Consider the following 8119-nt stretch of genomic DNA (forward strand, 5'->3'; position numbering starts at 1 on the left):
GTTGCAGTCCGGTGAGGAAACTGGATAAGAGTTTCGTGCTCTGAAGCCATGGTGTCACCGTGAGAGGATCGCAGAGCTGTTGGTCCAATATGTCTCCCAGCTGGGAGGGAGGGCATGGAGTGAGGACAGCTCTTGATCAGGCCAAGAATTAGGGCGCCTTTTACAGTTTTGCTGGAGGAGGGGCAGGCTGCCTGACACACAGACAGTCAGATTGAGCGGAATGGAGATCGGACTGGCAACATGACAAAGTGCAGAAATGGGTAGTCCATACAAAGCGCCGAAGAGAACAAAGACACAGGTGTTCATGCCACAGGTAACAAGAAGACAAGGTGAGAGGTGAGGATGTTGCCTTGTCGTTGAGATTCTTAGATTTTTCTGTAAAAAAGTGAGAGATTTTTACCTTATTCATAGTTGGTAAATTAGGTAAGTGAAGACAGATGGGGTTCCTAACTAATCCTACTATACAATATGAATAATATTAGGAATACTGCTGAAAGTGGAAGCTGCTCAGACATGTCCGACTCTTTGTTACCTCACGGACTATACAGTCCATGGAATTCTCCAGGCCAGAGTACTGGAGTGGGTAGCCTTTTCCTTCTCCAGGGGCTCTTCCCAACCCAACAATTGAACCCAGGTCTCCTGCATTGCAGGTGGATTCTTTACCAACTGAGCTATCAGGGATATTAGGTATTTAAAACTTCTTTTAAAGTTAATTTAAAAATATAGCAAGTCAGGAAGATGCAAGAGGTCAGACAGCTGAGTGTGAGCAGCATTTCAGAATTAGAAGCCCACAGTTGGCACCACCCTGAGGTCACACCAAGTCCAGTGAGTCTGAGGTCAGGTCCCCACAGGGCTGGTGACCACATTTTACCCCACACCCTGAAGAGGAGAACCTACAAAGACAACCATTCACCTAAAATTAGGGTGCTTGGAATAAGAGCCATGTGATGGTAAATTTCCTCAGAGCCCAGAAGGTGTGAGGAACTTGGAGAGTGTTCTGAGAGGAAGAAAAGCAGTGTCTCCCAAGAAACGAGAGCCCTCAAAGGCTCTCATGTTTTTGTAAGTGTAACTTGTGTAGGAAAATGCAAACCATCCAGACAGTGAGCTAGCAGGCTTCATGTCTGCAGGCTGGACACGTGGGAGTCTTCACCTGCTTTTTTTTTTTCCATCTTCTGACCTGTTGTTAATAGTGCAGCTTTTCATCTTCAAGATCTTGTTCTTGCCAGGGCTGAGTTCACTTATGATTTATCTCCACTATTTCATTTCAGTCCCACCCACTTCAAAGTCTGCTACTGATCTACAAGTCCTTTAAAAATGGATCATTTCTTTGCTTTCAATCAGCTCCTCAAAAGCTGTCCCAGCATATGATTCTAAGCCATGTTTCAGATGGTCTCCATAGAATGTCTCCTCTGCCACATTTTGTTAAAAGATTGAGCTCCTCCTTCTCAGATAATAACCGCATAATCCTCCACTCTTGAGGGTTTGCTTCTTAGGAAAAGTCCCAGCAGCAGTGGCTCAGCACCTGGGAAGCTCTAAAATCATCCCAGATTGATTGCCTTCACTTAATTCTTCCTGCCCGCTCTGCTTGGAAGATAGAGATACGAACCCATTGACTCGTGTGCAGTCTGAGCCAACCAGCGTACTCAGAACATATGCTATTGCCTTAATTTTTTTAAATTTATTTCATTGAAATATATTTGATTTACAATATTATGCTTATTTCCTCTGTACAACAAGGTAATTCAGTTATACATATATATATATATATACATATTCTTCTTCATGCTTTGCCATTGTAGTTTATCATAGGATATTGAATACAGTTCCCTGTATTCTACTGCAGGACTTGCTGTGTCTCTGCATCTGCTAATTCCAAACTCCCAATCCATCCCTCCCCCTTGGCAACCACAAGTCTGTCTCCTATGTCTGTGAGTTCCTTTCTGTTTCACATGTTTGTGTCATATGCAGATTCTACATGCAAGTGACATACTAAGCTGTTTTCGTCCTGTTGACTCTTTGTGATCCCATGGATGGTAGCCCACCAGGCTCCTCTGTCCATGGCATTCTCCAGGAGAGAACACTGGAGTGGGTTGTCCTTTCCTTCTCCAGGGGATCTTTCCAACCCAGGGATTGAATCCGTGTCCCTCAAGTCTCCTGTGTTGGCAAGCAGATTCGTTACCACTGTGCCACCTGGAAAGCTCCCATGCAAAAGTGACATCACATGGTATTCGTCTTTCTCTTTCTGACTTCCTTCATTTAGCATGACAGTCTCTAGGCCCATCCATTGTTTTTGCAAATGGCATTATTTCACTCTTTTTTATAAAAGATGTTTCAAAATTGTAGAGCTGGAATCACAGGCAGTAAAGGTAAGCATTCCTAAAGAAGACTGAAAGGAAAACAGGAGTTCTAGAAGGAAAAGAAGACATTAATGGGCTTTGAAAAGTTTCCCAGATATGCCTCAGATAAGGAAAATAATGAGTTGTAAGAAATAAACAGAAATAAATATGAGAAGACATTAAAGCATCCTAAACCTATTGATCAAAGGGATTCTAGATAATACTAGAATAACAACATCTTTAGATAATATCTGAGAAATATCCACCATCATTCAAAACCACATTCAAAATATGAATAGGTGGTTATTTGGAAAATATACCCCAGCCTCACACTCCATATGAAAGAATTATTGGGGAAATACTGACACCAAATAGCAAATGCATTATAATAGCAAGCTCTGGGTGGGCAGATATTCTACAAATGGAAACAAAAATGAAAATTAGAATTATAATCTAGGAAAATGTTAACTTTAGAATTAAAAGCACAAAGAAATAAAGAGGGACTTTCTGTTTTTCATATGTACCAAACCATACAAACCTAAGCAAATAAAGCAAAAATTAAGTTGGTAATATTATAATTTGAGTGAGATGTTTTAAACCGCTTCTTTGAGATTTGGATAGATTTAAAAGATAAAAATAATTCCATGAAATAACTAAACAATAGTAAAATAAGTATGTATGGTTTAATTGGTATATATGAAATCTCATATTCCTTGAAAAGATTTTTTTTTAATGCCCATTCATGGAACATTTATAAAATAAATTACTTTCTTAGCTCAAAAGAATGCCTAAGTACATTAAAAAAAAAAAACTTTATTGAGTTCATTCTGTGAACATGAACTAAGAAGATCAGAGATAATTAATAATATAAAGGGACCAATAATCATAATCCCTGGGGGATTAAGGAGACCATTCCTAGACAGATAAGTCTTGGACAAAGAAAAAATCAAAAGGAAAATTGCAAGGATGTAAAAAGTTATGATAAACTATCTTCATAGCTAAACCTGTGGAACGGAATGAAAGTAGTTTTCAGAATAAGAAAAAAATTGACATGAAATATCATCATTATTTACAAAGAAAGTTAAAGAATAGAGTTGTGCTCATCCTATGAGTATATAAAATAATTTAAATCCAAAACAAAGAGGAAATAAAAATTCATAATTACAAAAGCTAAAACTGGGAAAATTTTTAAAGGTAGCAGAAATTTTAAAATTCAAATCTGAGTCAGTTTATTTATATGAATGCTTCATGAGCTTGTTTAAAGCAAAAAGAGAAGGCAAAAAAAAATGCACCAAATTAGGAGAGAGAAACAAGAGATAACTATAACTATAGAGGTAGAAGTGATTAAAGCAGTCATAAAAATATATGTATATATGAAACTTTCTGACAAGACATTTGAAAATTTAGAGGAAATGGATGACTTCCCAGCAAAATATATATTGCCAAAATTCACCCAAAAAGAAAGGGGAAACTTAAATACATCAGTTACCATAAGAGAGTTTAGAAAAAGACACTTAAAGATCTACCATTGAAAAAGACACCAAGGACAGATGGAGTCCCAGCTGAGTTTTATGTAACATGAATTTATATAACCTTCAAGAGAGAGGCTTCGAAAAGTTAAATTATCCCAGGCCTCAGAACAGAGATGAAAGGCCTCCCAATTCACTTCCCAAAGGCACCATAACTCTTTTAAAATTCTGATAAAGATAGAACAATATAGGAAAATCATAAATGGGTCTGATTTATGGAGACAGAAAAAAAAAAAAACACCTTATTGAAGTGTTAGAAATGTATTCCGGCATTATTTTCCTAATTTGTGAACATTTTTTTTAGATGAGCATCTAACCTGTCTCACGACAACAAACAAAACGAATATAGACGACATGTACCTATGATGTTAGATGGTGGTAAGTGAAAATGGAGGAGAATTAAAGACAGGATGTAGACAGAGAGGTCTATTTAGATTTGTCAGAGAAGGAAACTCGCCAGTTGCTAGTCAAGACCAGACCAGGTGTATGTGGCCGAGGAGATGGGTGGGGAGCCTGACTCAGAGGGTGAAGCCAGGGTAAAGCCTCAGGGGCAACATAGAGGCATGGGTCTGGACAAAAACAATCCCTGGGGAGGGTATGAAGACGATGTGGTCAGAGAGGTAACTGGGCATCAGAGGCAATGATGAGTATGTCTTTTAAGAAGCTCCTGGAAGGACTTCCCTGGCTGGAAATGGCAGTTTTGTAGTCTTGAGCTACCCCTGGTAACCTAAAGCTGTGATGTTGGAGGAGATTTCCAAGACGGTTTAAATAGGTAAGGGGGAATCTAAGATAAGAGTTGTCTTCATGGAGCCCTGGAGGTCAGAGACCTGCTCAGAGGGAGGTGTGAAACGGAGAAAGGCAGTTAAGACAACTCAGGGGAGCTTTACTCTAAGGAAGGGAGAAAATGAGGCAATACTGAGACAGGAAAATAGAGATTTTTATCTGTTTATGATCAGATAACAGCATGTTTACATATAGATAGGGAAGATTAATTAATGAGAAGAAAGAGGAAGCATTCCTAGAGCAAGTCCCTGGACCAACTGGGGCGAGGGGTCTAAGACACACGTGCTGGAGGGGAAGCGGCTTGGCTGATCTTGACGGGAGGATATGGAGATGCTTGTAGGTGGTCCGCGTGAGAGGTGGACACCCTCCTCCGATGGCATCCTGCTCCTGAGAGAGACCCAAAGGGATATGATCCACCAGGGTGAGAATGGAGGAAGAGGGTGGGAGTTTGAGGTGGGGGAGGGAGAGAGTGAGAGGACTCTGGGAATCCAGGATGGTGGTGGTCTGTGTGCGTGTGCTCAGCTGTGTCCCACTCTGCAGCTCCATGGACAATAGCCCACCAGGCTCTCTGTCCATTGGATTTCCCAGGCAAGAACACTGGAGTGGGTTGCCATTTTCTTCTCCAAGGGAGCTTCCCCACCCAGGGACTGAACCCACATCTCCTGCATTGGCAGACAGATTCTTTACCACTGAGCCACCTGGAAAGGTAAGGGAGAATTCATCTCAGGTGCATTTATTATTCTTCAGCCACATTCAGCCGGGCAAGTGTGGGCATGGAGCCGGCACAAAGATGAATCACTGCTAGGTCATGTGGGTTCCATCATGCAGACATAAAAGAGAAAATTTATATAGTGTTAAAACTTGTTAAATAACACTTCTCTTTAACCATTCCTCTTCGACTTTGTTTTAAAAAAGAAGAGTATACGTGAACTGTTTAAGTACAATAATAACTATTTACACAAGACAGTTGGAATTATTATTTTAAAGGGTAAAATGCAGAAGCTATTTTAATTAAAGTTAGACATTAGAGATGTATCCTTACTATTACAATTATAATTAAATATTGTCTTCAAGGATCTAGTCACTGTAATTAAAGTGTTTAATAAGTCATGTGGCATTTTCAAAGATAAAAATACCTCCTTTTTTATGAGATGATTCTGTAACTAGAAAATCCAAGAAGCTCTTTCTAAACAATTGGATTTAGTAGAAGAATTCAGTAAGGTGAATGAATATAAGGTAAAATATAAAAGCCATTAGATTTTTTTAGTTTAATAATGAGAACTTAGAGGAAATCAGAAAACTGACTATTCACAAGCAGCGTGATCTATTACCAGACAGTGTGAGAGCCCAGAGAGGACCATCCCTGCTCAGAAACGCCGGGAAAACTGAATGCTGAGGGTGTAGCTGGACCTCAAAAAGCTCCGTCCACTTGTCCACCTTCAGCTCAGGGGAATTCTGGAGGAATTCAGAGCTACTGGTCAGAAGGGGCCAGAACAACACCTGGACCAACACAGCGCAGCTCCTGGGGCTGAGGGTAACTCAGCCTCTCATCTCAATAGCTCAGCAGAAGGGCCACGCCAGATCTCAGTCCAACTCTCCACAGCTAACAGCAAGCATTCATTTAAAAGTAATGGAGAAAAGGCAAGGAAAAAAGACACACGCCATCTTCACGAGACAACAGGGCCAGCAGAATCAGACTCCAGTGGCCGCACTGTTGTCTCTCCCAGACAGTATTTTTAAATAACGGTGACTCATGAGTTACAGGCTCTGGTGGAAAAGACAGACCATGGACTTGAAGGGATGGTGGATTTCAGCAGAGATGGAAATTGTAGGAAAGGGTCAAATACCATGCTGACCCAAAAAATGCGAGTTGCAGGATACCACAGGTGAAGAACACACTTAACAGACTTGTCTGTGGACTCAGTGCCACCAAGGAAAAGATCCCTGGACCTGAAGCAACATGGCAATGGACATTAGCTGAACCGAATACACAGATGCAGAGAATAACAGTGAAAATCCAGTTGGTATCATTTAATAAGTGTTCTTCAACAATTCACCTGCAAGGTTGTCCATGTCCATCAGTGTCTCACTGGACACTCCTTGCCTTTCACCTATGCCCAAGCGTAGCTGCAGAAAACAAGAACTGATACCCTTTAGCAGGAACACTTGAAGGATCAGCTTTGACCTAAAATAGCTAGAAGTCACTCAATATAGAGTCTGCCTACTTGTATCTGCCAAGGCAGGCAACAAGGCACACAATTTCCTGCCCCCCCCCCCCCCGCCAAAGCAAGGACATTTACATGAGTATATTAAGTTTTATTCTCATCACTCACATTCTCACCACACGCAGATCGCACTTTCCTCACCAGCATGCAGACCCTGTCCAGCTCCAGCCTTAGGCGAGGTAAGCCTCCGTTTTGTTGACTGTAAGAAGGAAATGACGATAAATATAAGACAGTGTAAGTAAAGAACCTAAACAATGCTCAGGACCGCATAGGCTTCTGATAAATGGATGCTCTTGCTCTAGCTTGGACTGAAGTTATTTTTACTATGTGTTCTCAAATGATAAATGTGCCCCAGCATCAGATTGTTCCCAAGTTACAGAGCCTCTTTCCTTGGAAAGTAAGATGAACGCCCACCTGCCTGGCCTGGTGCAGGTGAGTCCTCCCACCAGCAGGAAGTCACAACAGGTCCTGTGAGGTTGGCTGTCAGCCCTCTGGTCCCTGAATTTTCCTACTGAATACGTGCGACCTTCTAAAAGCCTCTTCTGTACTTACTCCCATAAGAGAGCTTGTAAGAGGAAGTGGAAATTTCCAAATATATTTTTCTTAAGTAAATCATGCTAGCACTTACAGATAAATTGGGGGAAAGTATATACCAGTCCACTTAATTATAGTGATGATACTATCCCATTAAACTTCTGTGAAGACAGAATACATAAAAATTTTAATAACATCACCTAATATGAAAGTTCCAATCTGATTCCCTCTTGTTCTTTGTCCTCGTTGTACTTAAATACACAATATTGTGTTTAAAAATGATCCGGGGCAAATAGCAGCGTGTTAATGATCGGACATATCAGAATGAGTCATGTAAATATGAAAGCAATAATTAATTTCAACCACAGAAGAGCAGATTAATCACTTGTGCAAACTTAAAATCACACGTAATTTGTCAATGTTTATGTCAGGAAAGCTCTAGAGTAGCTTCGGATCCACACACCTGCATTAAAATTACTTAATGATATTTCAAATGATATTAATCAAATATGATGAATAGAAAAGAGAATAGAGTTGGGACCCATACGGCGGTTTTCATAGCTGAGATGGCTCCAAGCACTTGGCAAATGAACGACCAAGGTGATCAGTGGCTGGTAAACATTGTGAGGTCACAGGCCCGCTATAGCCCACAGTCACCCTTGCATCCCAGAGCTCATCTTCCTACTTCAATACAGCCTCTTAATGTCAGCAT

General features: G+C 40.7%; 1 long non-coding RNA gene across 4 annotated transcripts; it reads right to left on the bottom strand.

Moving 5' to 3' along the window:
- Window positions 1-1658: 1658 nt before the first annotated feature.
- On the bottom strand, window positions 1659-7441 carry LOC132657556 (uncharacterized). 4 transcript variants are annotated; one of them, XR_009595937.1, is made up of 5 exons: window positions 7288-7441; window positions 6982-7072; window positions 5980-6103; window positions 5336-5446; window positions 1659-5035 (listed from the first exon to the last, which is right to left on the bottom strand). It is a non-coding gene; the product is annotated as an uncharacterized LOC132657556 (long non-coding RNA). The 4 variants fall into 4 exon arrangements; XR_009595939.1 differs by lacking the exon at window positions 5980-6103 and adding an exon at window positions 6706-6775; XR_009595938.1 differs by lacking the exon at window positions 5980-6103 and having other exon boundaries at window positions 5347-5446.
- Window positions 7442-8119: the final 678 nt, after the last annotated feature.

This window comes from Ovis aries, chromosome 13 (genome assembly GCF_016772045.2).
Source record: "Ovis aries strain OAR_USU_Benz2616 breed Rambouillet chromosome 13, ARS-UI_Ramb_v3.0, whole genome shotgun sequence".
Taxonomy (NCBI): domain Eukaryota; kingdom Metazoa; phylum Chordata; class Mammalia; order Artiodactyla; family Bovidae; genus Ovis; species Ovis aries.